Consider the following 26,621-nt stretch of genomic DNA (forward strand, 5'->3'; position numbering starts at 1 on the left):
GACCTATGAACCAGGAGGTCACAGTTCGATTCCCAGTCAGGGCACCTGCCTGGGTTGCAGGCTCAATCCCCAGTGGGGGACATGCAGGAGGCAGCCAATCCATGATTCTCTCTCATCGTTGATGTTTCTGTCTCCCTCTCCCTCTGCCTTCCTCTCTGAAATCAATAAAAAATATATGTATATTTTTTTTAAAGTGAGAGATTGAAATATCACAAGTTTGCCCAAGATTAGTCCAGCCTTTAAAGAGAGAGAAGAGAAATGTGATGGAAAGAAGGCAGGAGAAAGAGGAGACAATAAAGACAACAGGAGAAGGAAGGAGTGACTGAGCTAAAGAGAAGGGCAGGGGTCTGGACAAGTGATTGGGAAGAAAAAATGCCAAAACTAGGATCATGCAAGTTGACAATTCTTTGGGAAATGTAAGTTAATAAATGTACTCAAAGGGGGCAAAGGAGACAAGAAGACAAGATAGCAAAGAATGGGAGATACCATAGTTGGTCCACAGCAAATCATTTTGGCTTTGGCTGATCATAAAAATGTTCAACCAAAGACCAATCAAATATGCTCTTCCTCTAATGTCTTCTATACACAACTTCTTCCAACTAACCCACAGCCTCAGCACAGCTGCTCCAGCAGGGAACACACTGTAACTGCAATAGGAGTCACCCTTCCTAACTTGTTTGGAGGGGAGTTGAGTTCTGGTTGTTTTCACAGATAAAATTAAATTTCCTCTGGACTGCTTTTATGATCTCCTTCTGAAGTTACTCCTCCACCCATCCCTGCCTCATTTTCTCAATTGAACAAAGAGTCCAATTATTCTCTATGTGTGGAAGAAGAGGACTACAGCAACTCTGAGAAGTCATTTCAGAATTAATTCATGGCATGAAAAATTCTCTACACACACACATATATGCACACTTACAAACTCATTCAATTTATACATCCACAAACCACCTCTGGGAGCCTCAACCTTGAAGACAGTATTTCACTAATAATTCAGTGAAAAGAAAAATTCAATTTTATCCTAGATGAGTACATGTATTTCCAAGCTATCTATTGGGTACACAACAGTGGCCCTTTTTCTGTGTATTTCATCACTACAGTGCCCAACAGGGAACGGTAGCTTAGCAGCTTAAAAATCAACTCACCGATGAGAGAAAGATCTGTTCAAATTCTTCACCAGGCATTGAGAAGTTTATCTTTTCCATGATATACACATACATATATCAGGGAGGGAATGTTCTACTCATGTGTGTCTCCTGGTAAAAACAGAAAGGAAAATATTACTGTGCCCTAAGAGTTTAGAATAAAGCCAATGAGAACACACTCAGGAATTTTTTGAAGCACCATTGGGGACTACTTACGGACTTTAATTGTAAGTAGTAAATTTGGAAAGCCATGTTACCCTGAAACTGTTATTTACTTTTCTCCATGAGCTTGGGGAAGCATTGATTTGGAAATATGGATTTATTTGCCTGCTGAGTCTTTTGGAAAACATTTCCCGGTTCTCTTTATGATCCCAGCCTGTTCGTTCTGGCTTTATATGGAAGTTAATTTCTGTTGGCATTGCATCTATTCCTTCATCGAAGTCATGTGTAAGGTTCAACTACATTTTCTCTAGAGTTTTGTAAACACTCATACTGAGACTCTCTGGAGAACAAAGAACTTTAACTCCATATGGGGAAGGCTGGTTAGCAAGAATTGCAGGTCACTTTAGATAGAAATAGGGGGTTTTCCTTGGAGCTAGAAGGAACCAGTTAAGCAAGAGCATGTTAAGGTATTCATCAGGGAAGAATTTTTTTTGACTGTGCAATGCTTAACAAATTCTGAAACTGGCTACCAAGGAATACCTATTACGGGAGGTATTTCAAAGAATTGTCCATGGTATAGCACCCATTTCTTTTGAATTATTTAAGTATGGAGATGTTTATAATGATGACAGTCCTAAACTATAATAGAAAAAAGGACTCACAAACCATCTTTACCATACCTGGTAAAGCTTTATTATAAAGCTTGAATGGCCAGTCTTCTTTTGTTCAACCAACATTTTTAACTTCCCAAGAAGGAATTCGGGTGAATGTTCTATCCCTTATCCTATCTAATAAAAAGGGAATATGCTAATTGACCCTCATGCCATTGCAAAGATGGCAGCACCCACAGCCAATAAAGAGGGAATATGCTAATTGACTGCCCCAGCCTCAAAGATGGTGGCACCCATAGCCAATAAGGAGGGAATATGCTAATTGACTGCCCCGCCCTCAAAGATGGCGGCACCCACAGCCACAAGATGGCCAGCAGGGGAGGCCAGTTGTGGGCGATCATGCCAGCAAGGGAGGGTAGTTAGGGGTGACTGGGTCAGCAGGGGAGGGCAGTTGGGGGGACCAGGCTGGCAGGGGAGCAGTTAGGCATTGATCAGGCTGGCAGGGAAGTGGTTAGGGGGTGATCAGGCTGGCAGGCAGAAGCGGTTAGGGGCTGATCAGGCAGGCAGACAGGCAAGCAATTGGGAGCAAGCAGTCCCGGCAGTCAGACACCCCCCAAGGGGTCCCAGATTGGAGAGGGTACAGGCTGGGCTGAGGGACATCCCCCCCCCACCCTCACCAGTGCATGAATTTCATGCACCGGGCCTCTAGTATGAAATAACCTTGTTAGGTAGAGGACAGGCAAAGATGTATCATTATAACAAACCACCTTCCTCTATACATAGACTCCTAGTTAAATGAACTGTGGCCAGGACAGCAGGGTTTGTTTGAATAAGAAACAATTCTCTATCAATTGTATTGCATGCTGCAGAAAAGAACTGGTTGGAATCATTTTTATTAAAAGTTTACTTTTCCACAATGGCTGAAAAAGAAAAGGAAAGATATATGCAACAAACGTGGCAAAGTATTAATACTGCTAATGTAAAAAGTGCTCTAATAAATTTAAAAAAAACACACACACATCACAATAAGAAAAATATTTGTCTTTTTGGAGAAGACATCTGAATGCCCATCTAATGCAGACAAGTATTAGAGAGTAAGTCCCCCCCCGCTTTTGTGTGTGTGTGTGTGTTTTATTTTAACTACAGAAGCCAAAGGGGCCTAGGAATCCTGCTCTTACTCACTGATCACTATGGTGCAGGCACGTGACGTAGGCTCAGTCAATCAAGTGCTTCCATCTGGGACTTTGAATCTTGAGAATGCTGCAAAGACAAAGGGGCAATTGAGAGTTTACTCATAATAGTTTTGAGAGTTCCAAGATAGTGGCAGTGGGCTTTATAGAAGATGCAGGTGACAGCATATAGCTGTCGTGTCCTATGGTGTTAGATTTATTGCATTCCTTGCTGCCCAGTCTTCCCTTACCAAGCCTGGAGTAGATATTAATGGAATCTTTATTTTACCAAGGGAAGGGAAGTTAAGTAAGTTGACCAAAGTCACACAGCTATTTAAAGGAGCAAAACTAGAGCACAAACCAAGCAGGCTGACTCAAAGCCCAGGTTCATAACCACTGTACCATATACTAGTATAACATCCTTTATGGATAAGACACTGAGACAATGGGAAACCATATTGAAAGTTCTCCATTCTTATTCTGATAACATTACTCTTTAAATGTTGTAATTTTCCATATATCTTCCAATCTAACTCTTTATCAGCAAGTTTGCATATGTGATAGTTTTTTTTTGAGATGTTATGTATAAATCAAAAGTCGATAAATTGAATCATGCTGGATATGTATATTTTCAGATATGATTTTACTTTATTTGCACATAATTTTTTGTTGACATTGACTCCTAATTTTTTTCTTTTAAATCTTTATTGTTGAAAGTATTACATATGTCCCCTTTTTCTGACTCCTAATTCTTAAGTTTATTATTTGACAGATAATTGACATATAAATTATATATAATTATGGATAATTCCTCCATAGCATATCTCTCTCTTTCTTTCTCAAAGAAGGCTTCAATACATTAAAAGAGATTGCTATTTGAAAGACCACAGAAACTTTTTTCCAAAATAAAGATAAATGAACTGTATCAGATGTTCTCTGGTATCTTAAAGGGAAATTTAGACCCAGTAAAGTCCCACCAAGGCCATGCTGGGGAGTGAAAACAAAACCAGTTCATGGGTACTTTCTAAACACATTTATGGAAAAGCTAGAGGCCCGATGCATGAAATTCATGCAAGAGTAGGCCTTCCTTCCCCTGGCTGCCGGCACCAGCTTCCCTCTGGCACCCGGGACCCGGACTTCCCTCCAGCCACCAGCACCCGGGACCGCAGAGGGAGGCCCCGCCCACCCGCTGCAGCCCACCAGTCAATGGCCTGGGCTTCCCTCTGCAGGGTGATCATGGGGCAATGGCCAGCCCGACCAATCGCATCACAACCGCGTTGGCTGGCCTGGTGCCAGTGGGTGGTCATAGTGTGGTCCTAGATAGTTGTTTATGAGTTTATAAAGATAACGGAAAAGCAGTTATTATGGTGAAAAGAGTATTAGTCTACGTAAGAGTTTGCATCTCTGAGTCTGCAATTCACCAATTGTGGAATCTTTGACAAATTCCTTAACCTTTGAGATGGAATCATATTATTATAGACACTGCATGGGGACATCAAAAAGTTTAAAACCTAAAGCTTTGTCCTCTAAGTAGCTTCTGATATGAAGCCAGAAAAGACATATAGATATAAAGGATTAATGGTAAGATACATCTAAGTTAAAGTCTGATACTTGATATATGAATATAATAACTATGCTCATAGGAATATTTTGAGAAATAAATGCAATAATGAATGAGAACATGGTTAATAAATTGTAAAACAAGTTTTAAAGGTTCCAAACTACAATCTTATTTCCAGTGCCCTAGGTTTTCTATTTTTATCGCATTATTTGACTAAAACATTTGCTATGTCATTCCAATAACAGGTAGTATTAGAAGAGTCACACTCAATATTTATGAATCCTCAAATGCTTTGGACAAGTATTCCTGTCCTCTGAGAAGGAGTAAGTGATTCCTACCTTCTACCTAGAACTGTTACCAAGATAGGCAAGAAGGTAGTGTCCTTCTGGGAAATCTGTACCACCAACACCTACAGAGTGGAAATCTCTTCCTTATTATCAAAGAAAACACAAGCTCAAAATCTATGTTTGACTGAAATTCTTTTTCCTTGATTAATTTCACCTTAAATTCCCTTCCATCCCCAATTTTTTTGTGTTAACTCTACCATAAAGAGCTTACAGACTACATGTTCTGAGCTCGAGTTTGGAAAGCTTGTGGAATATTAACGGGGAAACAACAGATAACATGATGCAAAGAAACTCAGTTCTTCTGAAAGAACTATGCATGACCACAGATGGATTTTCTCTCTTCAAGTTATATGGGGTTGTTTTAAATTTTATGCACATTCCCAAGCAAGCCTAAGGATGTGTTGGATACACAATGTGAAACTACCAAATTCCAACGGACCTAGCAGCAGTTGGGCAGAAAAGTGAGTATTTTAGGGGCTAATGGGCATCTCAGCTCATAGCTTCTGAGGTTATAAACAGGATATCGCTTTGTTTGATCTTGTAAGAGAAGAGCAGAGAAATGCCAATTATGGAGAGTAAATGCTGTGCCTTAAATAACCATATAACAACAAACCGTATCACTTCATGGCAGGCAGAAACCAGATTAATTTTGGAACACAGCATGGTAGAAAAGAGTTCATTAATTCTCAAGACTCTTAAACCCCCAAAGACTGCTGACTCCACTTTTTCTGTGCTGCAATCCTTCCCCCATGTTGGGCAGCAGTAAATAAATGGCAGCTATTTAAGCACTGCAGATGAAGTTTGTGGATGAGAACTGAGTCTGTATTAGGAGCAAAGAGTCCACACAGTTCAATGGCTCTGACTCCCAGTGTGCATTTAAACCCAAATTCTGCATCCAGATAGCTGAACAGAATAATGAGAGTCATTTCAGCTGAGGTTTGGGGTTCCACTCATAAATATAATAAATAGCTTGAATGGCAAAAACATCTTTACCTTAATGACTCACATCTCTGTGAAACAAAAATCCAAACCAAACTAAATAGTTGGCCACAAAGGGCATTACAGCCTTGATTAAAATATACATAACAGCCCTGGCTGTTGTGGCTCAGTTGGTTGGTTGCTCATCCCATTCACCCCACAACCAATCGATGCTTCTCTTTCACATCAATGTTTTTTTCTCTCTCTCTCCTTGTAACAAAACATAGAATATAGATATAAATAAAAGACAATATAAACAACTAGCAAAATTTTAAATAAATGAGCGCATGATGTCCATTAAGAACAAAGATTTATACATTAAGTGTGTTTTACTTTCATGATTAATTAATGCTGCAAAAACAACAACTATACAATCTCAGGAACAAAAATATAACATAAAGCATTTTATTTATTTTTTTTTTAATCCTCACCCAAGGATATTTTCCATTGATTTTCAGAGAGAATGGAAGAGAGAGGGAAAGACATAGAGGAAATATTGATGTGAGAGAAATACAATGATTTGTTGCCTCCTACACACGCCACAACCAGGGCCCGAGCCAGGGAGGAGCCTGAAACTGAGGTACGTGTCCTTGACTGGAATGAACCCAGGACCCTTTTTGGTCTGCAGGCCAATGTTCTATCCACTGAGCTAAACCAGCTAGTGCAAGCATTTATTTTTCATTCTGCACCTGCTGGGATTGAACTGATGTAGATTGGTGTGTAAGCTGTGGGTTGTGTCTAGGTCTGGTCTGTGTTTAGATTCAACTCCTCTCATCCTTCTTGGACCAGAAGATATGTACAAGCATATTTCAAGCCTTTGCTTATGTCACATCTGCTAACACTCCATTGGTCAAAGCAAGTCACATGATCAAGCTTACTAGTAAAGCCAAAAAGCAGAAAAGTATACTTTGCCCTTCCTAAGACATTGACAAGCGTGTGAATGTATAATTCCCCTGGAAAAGGGAATGAAGAATTGCAACCAATAATTCAATCTACAACAGCATGGATGTCACAAAGAGAAATGGGCCATTTGTGTCTGTACTAGGCCTTTATATATCAGGGGACCTCTACACCAAAATAAGAAAGAAGGACTTATGACCTTCAGAGCTGGAAAGAACCTTAATCTAAGTCAGGGAACCTCTACACAAAAATAAGAAAGAACTTATGACCTTCAGAGCTGGAAAGAACCTTAATCTAACTCCTCACTTCACAGATGAGGAAATTGAGGTCTCAAATGAGGAAAAGGCTTCCCCATAGTCATGTGACTGGTAAGTGGCTATTGCAGGTCTGGCCAATTCACATTCAAATACGAAACAGTGGGACACAATGGAGGAAGGGGAGGAGCCCTCTCCCCAAGCAAAAGGGAGTCAATTCAAGTAATAAGGCTTTCCTAAAGATGGAATATTCTTTACAAAACTCAAGTGTTTTGCTGAAACACAAAAATCTCTGGGCCTCCTGATTATTTCTATCAAGAATGCAATATTACATAAACAACTACCAAACTCACAACTTCCATAACTATTATGCCTAATTTAACAAAAGTATTGTCAATCTGTATATATTCTGTAATCTCTACCCTTCCTCAAATGAAAGCAGAACTACCATAAGTTGTTGCCAAAGTTATTCTAGTTTGTATTCTACCATCAGCAAATTTATCCTTAAAGTCTCTCATACTTCACTCTTCACTCTGGGACCCACACCAGCAGCAGCATCACCTCTCTCCAGGTCCTCCCTATGACACCCCAAAACTCACATATGTGCTTTCTCTCTTTACATCTTAGTCCTCCACCTTCACAGAAGTATTCTTTCACACATGTTCTTCTCTTGTTGTTTTTAAGTTATGAAGAGATAAATGGTGACTTAGTTTATTTAACACCAGGGCCCAGCTAAGGCAATGCACAAAGCCCATGTGCTGAATCAAGGAAGTGGAATAATAAATTCTAAAGACTGCACAGAGGTGTGGTGACTGTTCCAATCAAATAAACCCTAAAACAAAGCTAATCATTCATATGTATAATCATGTCCTTCTGGATTAACAGGCACAAATAATAAGCTGCCCGCATAAATGAATGCAAAGGACTGTCACATTTAGAGAGTAAAATCCTGCGTTTGTGCTGCAAGTAGGAGAAGGAGGTAGGAGACTGTTCCAAAATCCCTTGGATCTTTAAATATTGAAAGGTTTGTCCGTCAAAAGGAAGAAAAGTCTTATTTGGTAGAGCTCCAGAAAACAGAACTAGGACAAGTAGGTGAATTTAGGGAGAGATTATTTGTGCTCAAAATATGGAATAACATGGTGGCAATTAGTGCTATCTAAAAATGGACAAGGCTGCCTCACATGACACCAAGTTCCAGGTCACCAGCAGCACCTGAGGAGAAGCAGAGTGACAGCTTGTCAGAGATGACATTCAGGGGATTCTTTCTGGAGATGGGATGAGAGGCTGGGGCTGTGAGGTTCTTTTGATTCTGTGATTCTGATTGCCACCTTCTCACTTCCTCCCAGCTTCCATGAGGCCTCCTGGGAGACAGTAGTGGTGAGGTGGTCAAGAAGAGGGGCCAGGGCAAGAACATTTGAGTTTGGCCTTAGCCAGTTTGGTTCAGTGGATAGAGCATCAGCCTGTGGACTAAAGGGCCCCAGTTTAATTCAGGTCAAGGGCACATGCCCAGGTTGTGGGCTCAATCCCCCAGTAGGAGGCATGCAAGAGGCAGCCAACCAATGATTCTCTCTCATCATTGATGTTTCTCTCTTTCTTTTTTCTCTCTCCTCTCTCTCTCTCTCTCTCTCCCTTCCTCTCTGAAATCAATAAAATATATTTTTTTTAAAATTCTGAGTTTGAATCCCACCCCTATCACTTATAAACTGAGTGACCTTGAGGGAATCACTTAAGCTTTTTGAGTCCTGCTTCCTCACCTGAATGTGTAGCTTTCTACTAGTTGTTATGAGAAGAAAATGAGGTATTACATGTGAAGTGCTTCAAACAGTGCCTTGCAAAAACTAAGTGCTAAACAAATATTAGTTGATATTATTATTATAATGAGGTTCTAGAGTCATATTGGAAAGGACACCATGATGATTTATCTACCAACTCTGGCCACAGCAGGGTGAACACATAGGGGCGGGAAAAGTGTAGACAGGTAAAGAGTGAACAGCCCACTCTCGCAGCCCCACTGGCATGCAGGGTTGCATGGTCAATGCCATGAACAAGCATTCTTGGCCTTTCCCATAGCACTCACTGACTCATTGCCAACACTTCAATGTACTGTGACTCTCCTCCCTCACTATGGACTCTACCAACAAATTGATAAAAACCTCCCTGGAGGTATATCTAGATGCCCACTCTCATCCTATGTCTGTAAGCCACACATGGAAAAAACAGTGTGATCATTGGGCAGGTTGAATAAAGAAACTTCCAAGGGATACTTGCAAATGACAAGGAATAAAGGAAATTATGACCAGTAGATTCTTTTTGAGTCACTTCTTGGTGTATGTGCACACTTGCCAGCCCCCACAATCCCACAAGCCAATTTCTTAAAATAAATAGGTAGGTGATAGATAGATAATTTTGTTGGCCTGTTCTTCTGGAGAATGGTCCATGTGAAAGTTGCTGAGGAGAACCTGAAATAATTATCATTATTAAAAATGAGTGAGCCCTGGCCAGTGTGGCTCAGTTGGTTGGAGCATCATCCCGTACACCAAAAGGTAACATGTTTGATTCCCAGTCAGGACATATACACCAATAGGTCGTGGGTTCAATCCCCAGTCAGGGTGCATGTGGGAGGCAACGTTTAACATTTCTCTCTCACACACTGATGTTTCTCTCTCTCTCTCCCTTACTCTCCCTAAAATCAATTTTTTAAAATGAGTGAGATAAAGTTAGGATATATGCCAGTAAAAACATTTCTCTTTCTCTCTCTCTCATAAACGTAGTTGTAATTATCTTGTTTAACAGTACATAACAATAAATTAATCTGTTCATTTACTAATATTTACTCAGAAACCTGGTAAAAATGAGTGTCTTGGCTATAGAAGAAAAATATAATGAAAATAAAATTTCAAACCTAAAATATGTTGAAGAATTAAAAGACCAGAGAGCAGCCATAACTGGTTTGGCTCAGTGGATAGAGCATCGGCCTGCAGACTGAAAGGTCCCAGGTTCGATTCCGGTCAAGGGCATGTACCTTGGTTGCAGGCACATCCCCAGTGGGGGGTGTGCAGAAGGCAGCTGGTCGATGTTTCTCTCTCATCGATGTTTCTGACTCTCTATCCCTCTTCCTTCCTCTCTGTAAAAAATCAATAAAATATATTTAAAAAAAAAAAAAAAGACCAGAGAGCAGATGGTGCCCTAAGGGGAAGCATGGGGAGACCAGTAAAGTCACAAGTGAACCATTGGGCCTGGTGTTAGGAGGTTCTAAGCAATCCTGGTGTTAAAAACTTTATAGATGCCAGAACCGGTTTGGCTCAGTGGATAGAGCGTTGGCCTGTGGATTCAAGGGTCCCAGGTTCGATTCCGGTCAAGGGCATGCACCTTGGTTGCGGGCACATCCCCAGTGGGGGGCGTGCAGGAAGCGGCTGATCGGTGTTTCTCTCTCATCGATGTTTCTAACTCTCTATCCCTCTCCCTTCCTCTCTGTAAAAAATCAATAAAATATATTTTTTAAAAAAACTTTATAGATAGATTTTTGAATAACATTTTGCATTGTATAAGATTGGTCTTCTAAATTAGAGATGATGAAAGAGTAAAGAAAATATGCTACCACTATTATTTTCAAGTTGTTAACAAAATAGGCATAATGTCTTGACTTTCTTTTGCCAAGTTACCTGTTATTGTAGTAAACTCTCTAGCATTCCATAAGGCTAGCAATGCAAATGCATTCTTGCTGCTGAGTGAACAACACACTTCTCTGCACCCAAGAAATGAATGCTTGTGTCTCCCCAAATTCGTATGTTGAAATCCTAACCTCCAATGTGATGGTATTAGAAGATGGGGCATTTGAGAGGTGAATAGGTCATGAGAGTAGAGCTCTCATGAGTGGGATTAGTGCCCTGTTAAAAGAGGGTGCTCACCCCTTCCACTGTGTGAGGACACAGCTAGAAGATAGTTGTCTATGAACTGGGAAGCAGGTCCTTACTAGACACCGAAACTGCCTGCGGCATAATCTTGGACTTCCCAGCCTCCAAACATTTCTGTTGTTTGTAAGCTACCTAGGCTATGGCATTATATTATAGCAACCCAAACTGACTGAAACAATCCTAAACAAGGAGTTGATAAACATTGTTTATGAAAGGCCAGAGAGTAAATATTTTAGGTTTTGTAGGCCACTACTTACCTCTAGGTTGTAGCACAATAATAATCACAAGTGATATATGAAAGAATGAGCATGGCAATATTCCAATAAATTTTTATTTATAAATAGTGAAATTTTAAAAAAATTCATCTGTCACAAATATCATTCTTCTTTTGCTATTTTTTCAACCATTTGAAAATATTTTTTAAACCATTCTTAGTTCATGGGCTGTACTAAAGCAGATATCAGGCTAGCCCTGGCTGGTGTGCTACAGTGGTTAGAGTGTCGGCAAATGCCTTAAAGGGTCTTGGGTTCAATTCCCAGTCTAGGGCATGTACATACCTCCATTGCAAGTTTTTCCCGGGTCTCAATTGGGGTACATGAAGGAGGCAACCAATCCATGAGTCTCACAGAGAGTTTCTCTCTCTCTCTCCTCTTTCTCTCTCTCTACCTCTCCATCATCTCTCCCTCTTTCCACTCTTTCTAAAAATCAATGGGAAAAAATATTCTCAGGTGAGGATTAACAAAAATAAAATAAAATAAAATAAAATACAACAGGCATCAGGCTAGATTTGGCCCACAGTACACAATTTGCCAATGTCTTCATAACAACAGATCTTGAGAATGATAAAGCTGGTGAGTTATGTTTAGTGGAAGCCATTCACCTTATATCTAAAAATAGAAAATCAGTTCTATGGTAATGCATATAGATTGTTGAACTGGCTCCACTGGTTCAGATATTGCCAATATTTAAGTCACAAATCAAAAGTGGATTCATTCATTCATTCATTCATTTATTCAACAAATATTTATTGAGTACCCACTAGGTACCAGACACTGAACAACGTACTAGGATAAAAGAGCAAACATACAAATTCATTCCTAAAATATTCTTTTAGAATTACCTCATAACATTATTTTAATCTGTTTGGGATTTGGAATTGTTTTAAATTAAACTTTTTCATTTATAGAAATGTTTGTCTTTTGTTTGTATTCATCAAACCCATAACCTGAAATCTATAGTCAATGATTAACAAGAGGAAACGGTGTCAGCCCAAGTCAAAGGTATTATTGACTTAGTGAAACAAAGAAGAGCTTTTAACATGCATGACAATAAAACTTTATATTCAAATGAGATGAGAAGCCAGTACATGTTTTATCATGTGCATCAGGGATGCTTTAATTAGAGATAACGATAGTTTCAGCTGGGGAAGGGATGCTTTATATTATCTTTCCATCTCTAATAGCATGAAATTAATTTTTAGATACAGTGATTAAGTGTAAGTTTCCACCCTTCAGGAAAATAATGGTCACAATGCACTAATCTTTTGCAAATCAGAAACTGGGTCATTGCAGGGACAATCTGATTATCAAAGTGTATTTATTGGCTGCCTCTTAATTACCTAAGAAAATGCATCTGTTCTTTCTATGAGTGTGTTTAAATATGTTTGTAAGCTTTGGTATGGCTTGACATTCATCACAGCCTAATAGTGAGAAATTAGAAATAGCTTACATGTCCATTGGGAAAGGAGTAAATAAATATATCAGGTACAGTCATACAATGAACTATTGTCATTACAGAAGGCCAACAGTCATAATTGAAAAAATATGTCTATAATATATTAAAGAGTTTCTTAAAAAGCAGGTTACAAAACAGCATTTATAGTTTGATCTCTTTTACATAAGGTCACATACCTTAGGATACTAACCAAAATTTCAAAAACGATTACATTTAGATGGCCATGTTAAAGAGTGATTTTTACTGTCTTCTTTTCATTTTCTCTATTGCTTGAACTTTTTACATTGGATACGTATTGGTATTTACATTATGTTTAATAAGTAAATAAACCATTTATTTTAATCTATAAAATTAAAACTCAACAAGGTTTTTATGATTGTGGGAAATGGGGGAACCTCTGTAATACTGTCAATAATAAATAATAAAACTATTTGTATGATTAATAAATCATATAATTTATAATCAATAAATGATAATTTTAGTAACAAAAACTGTAACAAGCACATGAAACTTCTCAGGTATGGCAAGGTTTTACTTATACAGTGTGGATTTATTATAACTATTGAAACTTACCCTTAAGGTGAACTTTTTGAGAATACCAATCCATTCTCACTATCCTGCTTCTGGCAAAGCTTAGAATAATACTGTGCTCCTTATCTTGCTCTACATGTCTACTGCTTTCTAGAAGCTCAGCATCCTGGCACTGGGATGTTTAAAGATAAAGTCCAGATCACTCATCCTACAAATGAAGGAACTGAGGCAGGGAGGTGACATGACCTGTCCAGTGTCCCACAGCTAAAGCTTGTCAACACAATCTCTTTTGCTTTCCCATCAATCATAAAAAGTTGTATGCATTAAATATGCACAGCTTTTTGTATGTCAATCATACCTCAATAAAGTGGTTTTAAAAAAAGGTATCTCCACCCAATCATAAAACTTCTATGGTTGCCCTGACTGGTGTGGCTCAGTTGGTTGGGTGTTGTCCTGTGCACCAAAAGGTTGTCGGTTTGATTCCCAGTCAAGGCACATGCCTGGGTTTTGGCCTTGATCCCCCTGTAGGAGATATGCAGGGGGCAGCCAATGGATATTTCCTTCTCACATTGATCTCTCTCTCTTTCTTTCTCTCTCTCCCCCTCTCTCTTCCTCTCTCTCTAAAAACCAATTTAAAACACAACAGCCCTAGCTGGTTTGGCTCAGTGGATAGAGCATCGGCCTGCAGACTGAAGGGTCCCAGGTTTGATTCCAGTCATGGGCACATACCCGGGTTGCGGTCTCAATCCCCAGTGAGGGGCATGCAGGAGGCAGCCCATCAATGATTCTCTCTCATCATTGATGTTTCTATCTCTCTCTCCCTCTCCTTTCCTCTCTGAAATCAATAAAAAAAAAAAAAAAAAACCACACACAACAAAAAAAACAAACAAAAATCTTCCATGGTCTCCTGGAACCCCCACATGAACACAAACTAAGTTCACACAGGAAAATGTTAGCATGCTGGCCTGTGTGTATTTACAGAGATGTGGGGTGTGCAAGGATGTAACGACAGGCAGTGGAAGATCCAGGCCCACATCTGCGGGGCTGTACCTGGCAAAAGTGAAGTGGTGTTTTGACAGGAGGGCACTTGAGAGGCAAGGAGATTTGGGAGAAAAAAAGTACTTGGGTGTTAACCAGATGCCTAGGAAACATTGAAAATGCTTATACTCTGCATCCAAAGAGGGTTTCAGATGTGGCATATGCAGCCTTCTATTACTTATGAGGTGACATTTGAAACTAAAGAAGTAGATACAATTCTGTAATGTATAGAGAGGGGAGAACTTAAAGGGCTTGAATGAAAAAAGAATTCAGTAAAAAGTAATAAAAAACACTAATAGCTATCATGTATTGAGAATCTACTATACCCTTTACATAAACTATTACACCAACCTTTCATCACAACCCACAAACCTCGGCTCTTCAGTTGATGCTGCACTAAATCCCTGACAAGATGGGTCAGGCGGTGAGAGGGCTCGGACATCACATCACAGGAGGCAGTGGAGGAGAAAATGCTGAAGGGAAGGTTTTTTTCTGTCAAGTGGTGCTCTGAAGTTTAGACGGATGAAGACTGTGAAAAGCCATTGGATATGGTGTTGAGGGCATTCTCAGGGTCCTTTTAGTTGTAGTCTCCCTCCTGCCACATTACCATGAAATCTGACCCTACTGGGCTAACTGAATTTAATTACTAGGACTGAACTGCGCCTCCAGTAAGTGTGCTGTTTTCTGGAAGTAAATGATTCATCTGTATGAGGTAAAGGAAATTTTCCAGGAAGACCAATTGCTATTTAGCAAATGCCTCCAGTTTTTCAGGGCAGTTGTAATCATTTACTGACACGTATTATCTCATTCTTTCATGAGGCCAATCTATAAAGTCTATAAACATGCTTTATAAACTGGTCCCTGTTTCTTCCCTCCCTCCCACTCCTGCCTTCTTGCCTAAAGCTATTTATTACAAAGTTGCCTGCAGAAAGGCACAGTTAAAGCAATCAACCACTGCCAAAGGGGGTGGCTCAGGCATGTGGCCCTGCAGTCAGACTAACTCTGAACTGCTTTTTGTCATACAGAAGTTCATAGCCATATGTTGTTGTAAACCTTTATCATTATTTGCCTTCAAGTGTTCTAGTCATCCCATTTTTCTGCTTTTCTCTTTTCTCTGAAGGATCTGGGTTTCTGATGACACTCATTCTACTAGACCAGGCTGAACAGTTATAACATCTTCCATATCCACGTACAGGTTAATGATTGCACATTTTCCCAAAGTGTACCCCACTGACACGATGTCCTAGACCAGCACTCTCCAACAGAAAGAGAATGCAAGCCATATATGCTATTTAAAACTTTCTAGTGGCCACATTAAAAATTTTTTAAAGAAACACGTAAAATAAATTCCTATAATATATTTTATCTAACCCAATATATCCAACATGCTATCATTTCAAAATTGAATCAATATTTTAAAATTATCAAAGGGATATTTTACACTTACTTGTACTAAAGTTTAAAAAATCCAGAATGTGTTTTATACCTACAGATTTCAGGCTAGTTACATCTTGTGTGCTCAAGTAGCCACATGTGGGTAGATGCCACTATATTGGACAGCACGGGTCTAGGTCCTGAATGAAGGTATTAAATGAGATCAGACTTTTAGCTGAGCCCTCTGTTAAGGTCCTTTCCTTCCTCATCTTTTCACCACCAACAACAACAACTCAATTTAGAATTGTAGTTCTTGCACAGGCTAATCTTTCCAACTAAGTAGGAACCATGTCTTAGACATTTCTGCAGTCTCCTTCTTACCTGTCACTCTCCCTTATCTCCCCTTCATTTCAGAAATGGGAATACCAGTGCCCAGAGAGGTTGGCAATTGACCCAAGGTCACACAGTGGATAGGCTCTAAATTCAGTCTTACTGGTGACCAGACCAGAGTTCTTCTCACTTCCTTAAGTTCTCAGTCATTTCTCTTCTCCCTATGTTTGCCTTAGGGCTCAGTTACTTCCTTTTCAATTCTCCAAGAAGAAAAAGCTTATCTTACCCTTCTTCTTGGACATTAAATTTACAACCCAAAACTATACCGATTCTCCAAGCACAACAGATGGATTTAGGGATTGCCTGGTGGTAGCTCAGACCTGGCAACTTTTCTTCTCAGTTCCTTAAACATAAAGCTAATAGACCCTCCACTTAGGAAAGGAGGAGAGGTTATTCACTAGCTGACTTTATGACTAAGAATTCTGCTACATACATTCCTCTAGTAAACTCAGAAGACTGAAAGGTTAGCTTCTAAAACAGTGGTTCTCAACCTTGGCTGCACATTAGAATCACCTGGGAATCTTTTTAAAATCCCGATTTCTGGGCCTCACCCTCCAGAAATTCTGTTCTTTGTTACTAATGTTGTGGCCCCACCCCATAACAAAGAAACAGAATTTTTGGAGGATGAGGCCCAGAAATCAGGATTTTAAAAAGATTCCCAGGTAATTATAATGTGCAGCCAAGGTTGAGAACCACTGTTCTAAAATGTTATTATAGTAGTTTCTTCAGGTGCCAACAATTTCTTCATTATTGTTGTTCATTTGTGTTTTGAGATTCTTTTTTTTTTATTTTTTTTATTAAATCTTTATTGTTCAGATTACATTTGTTCCTCTTTTTCCCCCCCATAACTCCCCTCCTCCCAGTTCCCCCCCCATCCCATTCCCCTTTCCCCGCCAAGAATAGTCAGTCCATTCCCTTTCTATGTCCCTGATTCATTATAATCACCAGTTCATTCTGTACATCAGATTATTTATTCACTTGATTCTTAGATTCACTTGTTGATAGATGCATGTTTGTTGTTCACAATTTGTATCTTTACCTTTTTCTTCTTCCTCTTCTTAAAGGATACCTTTCAGCATTTCGTATAATACTGGTTTAGTGGTGATGAACTCCTTTAGCTTTTCCTTATCTGTGAAGCTCTTTATCTGACCTTCAATTCTGAATGATAGCTTTGCTGGATAAAGTATTCTTGGTTGTAGGTTCTTGGTATTCAGCACTTTGAATATTTCTTGCCATTCCCTTCTGGCCTGCCAAGTTTCTGTTGAGAAATCAGCTGACAGTCGTATGGGTATTCCCTTGTAGGTAATTGAGTCTCTTTCTCTTGCTGCTTTTAAGATTCTCTCTTTGTCTTTTGCTCTTGGCATTTTAATTATGATGTGTCTTGGTGTGGTCCTCTTTGGATTCCTTTTGTTTGGGGTTCTCTGCGCTTCTTGGACCTGTAAGTCCATTTCTTTCACCAGGTGGGGGAAGTTTTCTGCCATTATTTCTTCAAATAGGTTTTCAATATCTTGCTGTCTCTCATCTTCTGGCACCCCAATTATTCTGATGTTTGTACGCTTGAAGCTGTCCCAGAGGCTCCTTACACTATCTTCGTATTTTCGGATTCTTTTTTCATTTTGCTTTTCCGGTTGGGTGTTTTTTGCTTCTTCGCATTTCAAATCTTTGGCTTGATTCTTGCGCTCCTCTGGTCTGCTATTGGGTGTCTGTATAATATTCTTTATTTCAGTCCGTGTATGCTTAATTTCTAGTTGGTTCTTTATCATAGCATCGAGGGTCTCATTAGTTTTCGTGACTCTCTCCTCAAGTTTATTGACAGCTTCTAGCACATTTTTGCAAGCCCTCAAAATTGCGATTTTTAGCTCTATATCCTCCATTTCTGTCATGTTTTTTTGTCTCCGCATTTTTTATGCTTTCTTGGTGCACCCCCTAGTGGTCTTTGTGCGCAGTCTTGTTCTAGTTGAGCCTTGATTGTTGTAGTTAATACTAGAGGGATTTGACCACCAGGCCGACTGGCTGTGTGAATCAGCTGTGTCTGCCGCGGAAAACTTCTGTCCTCTGGGGAGGTGCTAATCTAGCCTTTGCCTGAGGCTATCCGGCAAATGGCTCTGCGCAGGGCTTGGGCGGGGCGGGCTCAACAGGGCGGGCGGAGGGAGCCGTTATGGTGCCCTCAGTCCTGTTCCCAGAGGCTCTGCTTCTCAGAACCCCCGGAACCGCTGCAAACCTCGGAGGGAAAGCTGCCTTCCAACTGATGCCAGACACTCCCGCTTCTCCCGTTTGGGTCCGAGTCCCCAGCGATTCGCCCGTATCTGGAGCTCAGAGTCTGAGACTCCCCCCTGACCGAAAACGACAACCGCGCTCTCAGCCACCAGCCCGCTTTGCGCGCGCACCTCCGCACCTGAGTTTTTTCCACACTGCGCCTCCTCTGAGCCTCGGTGTGCTGTTATTTTTCCTTCTAGTTGAAGAGTCTCTCCTCAGCCAGCCTTCCTGTGGTTCTGGGTGATGTCCGTTCCGTCTTTTAGTTGTATTTTTGAAGTGGTTGTTTGCGGCAGCAGTCTCCGGTGTTTACCTATGCCGCCATCTTGCTCGGACCGGAAGCTTTAACTGCTTTTGAGATTCTTCTACAATGAACATATTTGTGCAAACAAAGAATACATATCAAAAATAAATGAATGTGCCTAGTAACTTTTATAGAGAAATAATAGTCTGATGAACCAGTCTTGGCTTAATTTTTACAGATTTACAAAGAGAAGGTTTTTGTTGTTATTGTTGTCATCATTTCAGGTAAGCACCTAAATATTTTCCAGGGGTAGAAATGGAGACACAATGCAGTCTGAGGCCCTACTGTATAATAATCACTCATCGGTATGGAATGACTTAACAGTAATTCAGGTTGAGCACCCACAGTATTCCACTTAGATTTCTATTAGTACAGAATATGACAACACTTGAGGACTTCAGCAATGCTAAGGGCTCCTTGATCTGTCCACCCAACCACCAAAACGAGAGAGAGAGAGAGAGAGAGAGAGAGAGAGAGAGAGAGAGAGAACACAAGATAAACTACAGTCAACTCCTCATTTGGCCAAAGAAATTAAGGGACACATTTTATGCATTTCTCAAAAATATTCTCTTGTCTTAGGTTACTTTAAAGCCTTTTCATTGATCATTTTCAACAGATAAACAAGTAAGGTTCCCACGCATATCAATCTGTCCTGAATGATTTGTACTGTAGCTTTCAACATACACTGTGGAGGTGGGGGAAAAAGAAAACCTTATATTTTCCTAAGACTTTTATTTGCACATTCCATGCCACAAGAAAACAAAGCCTGCATTTCTATAAGCAGATAGCAGTTATAATTTGTAGTATTTTGGTACAAATGCACTATTTGGTACAAAATGCACAGCTATTTAAAAATAGCTATGCTACTGTTTTAGTTTGACCAAATTCCATAACATTTTAGGTTCACTGATAGAGTTTACAAATATAAAGGGAATGAAGGAGTAAATGTTTTTGTAATTCAAGTTGAAAAGACCATGTTTATAGTTTTCTGGGTTTAGCTGTACATACTGTTTTATCTTAAGTTGGGACACAACCATTATTTGGAAAATGCAAAAAAAGATACCAAAAAAAAAACACCCTCACCACAATAGGATCAATACTTGGGTTCCGCAGTAAACTGGTATTTATAGAAGTAGATTTTGTTTTTTCTGTCTGGGGTTGGGGAGTGTGGGGGGCGGGGGATACTGAAGGATTTACAAATAACTCCGTCTACCTCCATTTTCACTTCAGAGAAAACATCAAGTCTCTTGATTTCAGAGCAGAGTTCTTGCCACCATGCCAGTGTTCTCCAATTTGTTAAGTGGGTGGAGCCCCTAGAAGTCACTGTTTTGAGGGGAAACCTATTAACATGATAATATATTTATGTCTTCCCTGGGAACCAAAACTTTTACTATCAGAAACTATGATGAGCCCTAGCTGGTTTGGCTCTGTGGAGAGAATCATTGATTGGCTGCCTCCTGCATGTCCCCTACTGGGGATCAAGCCCGCAACCCAGTCATGTGCCCTTGACTGGAATTAAACCTGAGACCCTTCAGACCACAGGCTGACGCTCTATCCACTGAGCCAAACCAGCTAGGGCTGTTTTCCTTTTTATTTTTTATTTTTTATTTTTTTTTAAATATATTTTATTGATTTTTCACAGAGAGGAAGGGAGAGAGATAGAGAGCTAGAAACATCGATGAGAGAGAAACATCGACCAGCTGCCTCCTGCACATCTCCTACTGGGGATGTGCCCGCAACCCAGGTACATGCCCTTGACCGGAATCGAACCTGGGACCTTTCAGTCCGCAAGCCGACGCTCTATCCACTGAGCCAAACCGGTTTCGGCTGTTTTCCTTTTTAAACTAACAAACTTTAAGGATATTTTTTGCTCAATTCTCCTGGACAAACATATTAATTACATAATTTGAAAACCAGTAATTTCTTTAAAAAATTAAGTGCCACATAAAATATTGTTTGCAAATAGAAAATAGTACCAAATCAATAGAGTGAATCTTTGAAAAGTTGTGATTTAGTATTCTACTTTTGGATTACTTTCCCTACATAATTGAACCTTTGCTTTTACATGGTTAGTACTCAATAAGAGATTGAACAGTAGGTTACCTTATCTTTTTTATCTATAAAAATAGCAACTTTAGATATTGAGCCTAACTATAGCTGCTCAGTGAATAAATGACAATGGTGAAAAGAACAGCTGAACGTGAAGGCCCAGGGTAGTGATCACAATGGAACCTTCAAGCAACACCTATATTATCAATTGTCTCAACTGAAAGTAAATACAACTTTGGGAACAAGCCATGGAGCCTCTGAAAACCCCAGAGTGTAAATTCCCAACTAACTTCCCTAATTTTCAAATCTATAAAGAAATAGATTTTCAAAGTCTCTACCAGAAGAGAGATGCTGAATTTAAGCCAAATAACTCATTGCAACAAAAAGAGTGTTGGTTAGATACATTTTCTTTCCTTTTCTACTGAGGAACAAACAAGAGCTAAGCTAAATTTGTAGTATTATAAATTTCTATTTAGCATGTGAACCAAATAATTTCTTAAAGAACAGATACATTTTCAAGGCAAGCTGTGAAGTCTCTCTCTCCCACAGCCCTTCAAAAGTGAGACAGAAGAGGCTTTGTGTGGCATAACGTGGGTCTAGTTCTGCTTTGAAGTTGGTGGAAGATTTAATTAGTGCTCTGAGGTTGCAGCTGTTGTGTGATATGGAAGTTCAAGGGCATCCATGCTGATTTTTCCCTCAGCAATCCAACATTTTTAAGTCAGAATGTGTGTCATTTTCACAAGCTTGAGCCAGACTCCATGTAACCATTTCCACTATTATCAATGCTCGTCATCAAAACAGGAAAGAACAGTGGAGACATGACCTCTCAGAGCGTTATGCAATTGGGCAGAGTAAAAAGTAAAGGAGGGTTTCTTGGGAAACTCAAAAGTGCTGGATTTTCTACATTTCTGGTATCTAAATACAGGTCTAGCAAGAAAAACTATGACGTGACCTCGTAAGATATTCTAGTCCTGGTTTATTGATATAACACTAGGTTGACCTCTACAATAATACTTATTAGAAATGTCATAATGATGATCATGGCTATAATAACTGTTTACGATGATAATTATAGGTTGAACCAATGCATCCTCCAGGTAAATAAATGATTCTGAAGCAGCATGACCCTCTCCACCAGCTGATACCATGTGCATTTATTTGTACATGTTCAATTGTTTAAGTGGTTTGGATACTTGGTTTTGAAAAGGCAATTTTAGAATGTAAAATTGTTTTTCTCCATTTAAAAAAAAATGTGTTTGAGAGAACCAAGTAGAGAGTTACCCACTAATTCATGTAGTAGGTATTTCTATAAGCATCTTCTGAGTGCCTGGTACAGGGCCTGGTCCAGGGACACAGAAATAGCAAAACAAACATGGTTGGATGACTTATTTATACCAACCAGCCCACACAGAAAACGTATTCATAAATATGACACATTACCTTTCAGGGAAATATACTTTCAAAAGTGACTTTCTGCCCCTGGTTTAGCAGAAGGTGCAGCTCTGTACACGTGCAAAGCTTCACAATCTGAGTATAAAGAAAATATACATATATTTTGGCCTTTGAGAGGCAAGTGTTATTATAATTTTAATGATAATAACTACTGTTTCCATAGCATCTTTATTGGGCCTGTGTTTAATATTAATTCTAATCCACAAAACAACCCTGAAAGTAGGTATTATTTCCATTTTACAGGTGGCTTATGTTGAGAGGCCCTTCCCAGTATAAAATCATGATATTCTAAACAATTTGCAGTTCCATAGCAATAGTGGCAGCCCAGTCAAGGAGGTGAAACAATATTTACTGAACATCTACTCTGTCCTTGCACTGTTCCTGGTCCTTTACATTGATCGTTTCATTGAAATCTCACAACAACTCTGCAGGATAGATAATAACATCCCCACATTGGCGATGCAGAAACAGACTCAGAAACGCCATGTAATGTGCCCCAAATCACACAGCCAGTGAATGGCCATCTGGCAGGATTACCAACCTGAAATACTTACTCAAATACTATCTCCTCTCTAAAATAAGCCCATCTACCACTAACATCCACTTCTCCAGGCCTTTGTTCAGGTTCTGCCCTCAGCAGAGAATGACCTACCCTGCCTAACCCCCACTGGGTCTTCAAGGTCAAGTGCAGATATGACTTCTTCAGTCCCAACCACCCCCAGGCAAAATTTGAAATCATAGAACATGTTTTTGCTACTAGTCTAGCACTTATCACACAGCATTGTAATTTGTTGGTATGTCTTTCTCTCCCATGGAAGCTAAGAAGACCTTGAAACAAAAATTGTTTCTTTTTCACTTTTGAGTTCTCAGCACATAATACACAGCTTGGCACTTAGGTTGACACTCTAGTTGGTGGCAGACCTGATACTCATGCCCACATGCTGTAAATTCAAAGGACCTCTAAAAAGTGACCAAACCAATCCTCCTGCATTTATTTGGGAGCCACGTTTTTGGTTTGTTTTTATTTGTCTGTTTGAAAGACCCTTAGAAGAGAGGATGCTACCATCTCTCTACCTTCTCTATTTGTGATTCCTTATAATAGGTCACGCTAGCCTCATTTGCTCATGTTTCTGCCCTCTGAGAAAATTCTGTCTCCTCATAATTCAGAAATTACAAAATGGAATTTTCACAAAATCTGCCTTAATTTTGCTGGTTTCCTGGTTAGCTAAGCTGTACATGACACACAATTTCTCTCTGAATTCTTGTCACAATGACAGGTTTTTTCCTTGTGAGAAAGGTGATGACCACAAGAGAATACATATACTGGATGGTGCCAGAAGAAAGGAGCAAACAGATAAAACTAGCCCTAGCCGGTTTGGCTCAGTGGATAGAGTGTTGGCCTGCAGACTAAAGGGTCCCGGATTTGATTCCGGTCTGGGTTGCGGGCTCGATCCCCAGTGGGGGGCATGCAGGAGGCAGCCAATAAATGATTCTCTCTCATCATTGATGTTTCTGTCTCTCTCTCCCTCTCCCTTCCTCTCTGAAATCAATAAAAGTATATTAAACCCCTGGCTGGTTCAGCTCAGTGGATAGAGCGTCAGCCTGCGGACTGAAGGGTCCCAGGTTCAATTCTGGTCAAGGGCACATGCCTGGGTTGCGGGCTCGATCCCCAATGGGGAGCATGTAGGAGGCAGCCAATCAATGATTCTCTCTCATCATTGATGTTTCTGTCTCTCTCTCCCTCTCCCTTCCTCTCTGAAATCAATAAAAATATATATTTTTAAAAAGTATATTAAAAAATAAAATAAACAATAAACAGTACATGGCATAGCCCTTCAAAGAGAACAAATGCATTTGCACTGATTTGTACCTTCAAATCAATTGCCAATGCTTTAAATATCTTTTTTTATCTTTACTGTTGAAAGTATTACATATTCCCTTTTTTTCTCCCATTGACCCCTTACAGCCTACCCCTGTCCCCCACCTCTGCCAATGCTTTATTTTTCTGCAAGGAGATAGGTAAATGTTTTGATTCCTCTTTAACAGACTAGTAAACTAAGATATAGAAAGACTAAATTATTTGGCCCAAAACTTATCCTAGAATTTGGAATTAAATCCAAAAGTTCTTACCTTCCAGCCTGCACTCAAACCAAAAGCCACATTTTCAAAAGGTAGATAGCAGCTATATGATTTTCTTCATCAAGGTAATCAGGTCATCATTTCAAATAACTCCTTTCTGCTTTAGAAATGATATTAATATATAATTGTCCTAAAAGCTTATGTGCAAAACAGGCTAATAAAAAAAACCTGGCCTTTTTGTTATTTTTTAAAAGTCTATACTGAATAGGGATATTCACAGATAATTGGCAGGGCTGTCTGGACAAAGAGTTACAGCTTTGTGGAATAAAAACATAGCCTGCATGTCCAAATTAGCTCAAGAAATTTCCCATTTCTGAGAGGACGAGCTGGCTGCCAACTCTTTAAGACATAAAAGCACACCCTCTTAAAACATGAATCATTACCTATCACATAAAACAAGGGCGCACGCGCACACACACACACACACACACACACACAGAAGCATCTTTAATAATTGCTCAAGGCTTTCAAAAATATCCCTTCACTGCACATTAAGATACATATTTTATCAACCAAGATCAGGTTGTCCTTTCCTCATCCACGCTGTCAGAAAGGATAAGCTATTTACCAACAGCCTTGCTACATGAACAGGCTCATGATGTGGTGTAAACAGGGGTGCCAAACAGACAGAGCAGATGACTCAGACTGATTCTAGAGTACACACTTGTAGGTTGAACTTAGTGCCTGCAGCTGGTTATTTGTCAACCTATTTTAAAAACAGATTGTTTGCCCTGGACTGGTATCTCCAATGGTTAGAGCATTGTCCTGTACACCAAAAGGTTGCCGGTTTGATTCCAATTAGGGCACATACCTAACTTATGGGTTCGATATCCACTCCAGACAAGAATGGGAGACAATTAGTTGATGTTTCTCTCTCACATCTTCTCTCTCTCCCTTCTCCTCACTCCTCTCCTCTCTCTCCCTAAAATCACTAAACATATCCTCCAGTGAGGAAAAACACATTGGTTGATCTTTATTCCTATAGCTAGTTATTTTCTAAATCCTATACCTGAAATGCAACCTCCTTAAAGAAATAGGCCTAATGCATGCTTTTAGCATAGGTGGACTAGGATGACCATTCTTTGGAAATGTGTATGGAAAGTTTGAACAAGGACAGGGTGAGCTGAAACACAACACAAAACCAGAAGCAAGGTGATCTGCCACAACTGAGAGTAGGCATTTGGGTGGTTCCCGTGCATGCCATAAATGAGAGCAGTGGGTATCCTTAGTCTTTTTATTGTCAACACTGAACCTTACTGAGACATTACAATCAGATGGATAATTTACATTTGAACGGAGACCAAAATAGTTCCTAAATCTACAAAGGCAGAAAAATCCAGACATCTCAATATGCTTCCCTAAAAAGTGAGTTTAAAGCCCACAATAAAATATAAAAAGAAAATTACTTTGATCTACAAGAATAATATATTGATTTGTTTATTAACTGCCTTGGGAAAACATTTCTCAGAACATTTAGTCATATTTATTTCTCTGTTAGCTAGAAAGTAAAAAAAAAGCTACTGAGCTGGAACAAGAACTTTTTCCCCTTTATAAAATTTTCAGATTTCATCATAAATGTTATAATAAATGTCCAAAAGTCACAGAGCTTAATCCATTGTATTTTTAGAAGTTAACAGGATAGAATCTCAACTTTCATCTGTATGTCCACTTAGGAAAAGTATCTATTTAGGCCCTCTGCCCATTTTTTAATTGGATTATTTGTCTTCCTTTTGTTAAGTGGTATGAGTTCCTTATATAGTTTGGATATTAACCTTTTATCACATGTATCATTGGCAAATATGTTCTCCGATACAGTGGGCTCTCTTTTCATTTTGTTGGTTTCTTTTGCTGTGCAGAAGCTTTTTTATTTTGATGTAGTCCCATTTATTTATTTTCTCATTTTTCTTGCCCTAGGAGATGTATTGATGAATATATTGCTATGAGAGATGTCTGAGATTTTGCTGCCTATGGTTTCTTCTAGGATTTTTATGGTTTCACAACTTAGATTTTGGTCTTTTATCCATTTTGAGTTTATTCTTGTGTATGGTGTAAGTTGGTGATCTAGTTTCATTTTTTTGCATGTATCTGTCCAATTTTCCAAACACCATAAATTGATGAAACTGTCTCTACTCCATTGTAGCTCTTGTATGGTTTTCCTTTTTACTATTTTAATTTTTAAAATATTTTTAATTTTACTGTAATCAAATTTATCAATCCTCACCTTTAAGGTTGGTGCTTCTTAATTTCAATATGCTTAAAAATAATTTCTTCACCTGGCCAGCATGGCTCAGTAGTTGAGCATTGACCTATGAACCA

General features: G+C 39.4%; 1 long non-coding RNA gene across 1 annotated transcript; it reads right to left on the minus strand.

Annotated features, from left to right (window-relative positions):
- Positions 1–1,149: 1,149 nt before the first annotated feature.
- Positions 1,150–26,621, minus strand: LOC106726455. The gene is made up of 6 exons (XR_001362531.1): positions 26,527–26,621; positions 24,297–24,405; positions 22,155–22,241; positions 14,717–14,873; positions 3,101–3,178; positions 1,150–1,256 (listed from the first exon to the last, which is right to left on the minus strand). It is a non-coding gene; the product is annotated as an uncharacterized LOC106726455 (long non-coding RNA).

This window comes from Myotis brandtii, unplaced genomic scaffold, assembly GCF_000412655.1.
Source record: "Myotis brandtii unplaced genomic scaffold, ASM41265v1 scaffold266, whole genome shotgun sequence".
NCBI lineage: Eukaryota > Metazoa > Chordata > Mammalia > Chiroptera > Vespertilionidae > Myotis > Myotis brandtii.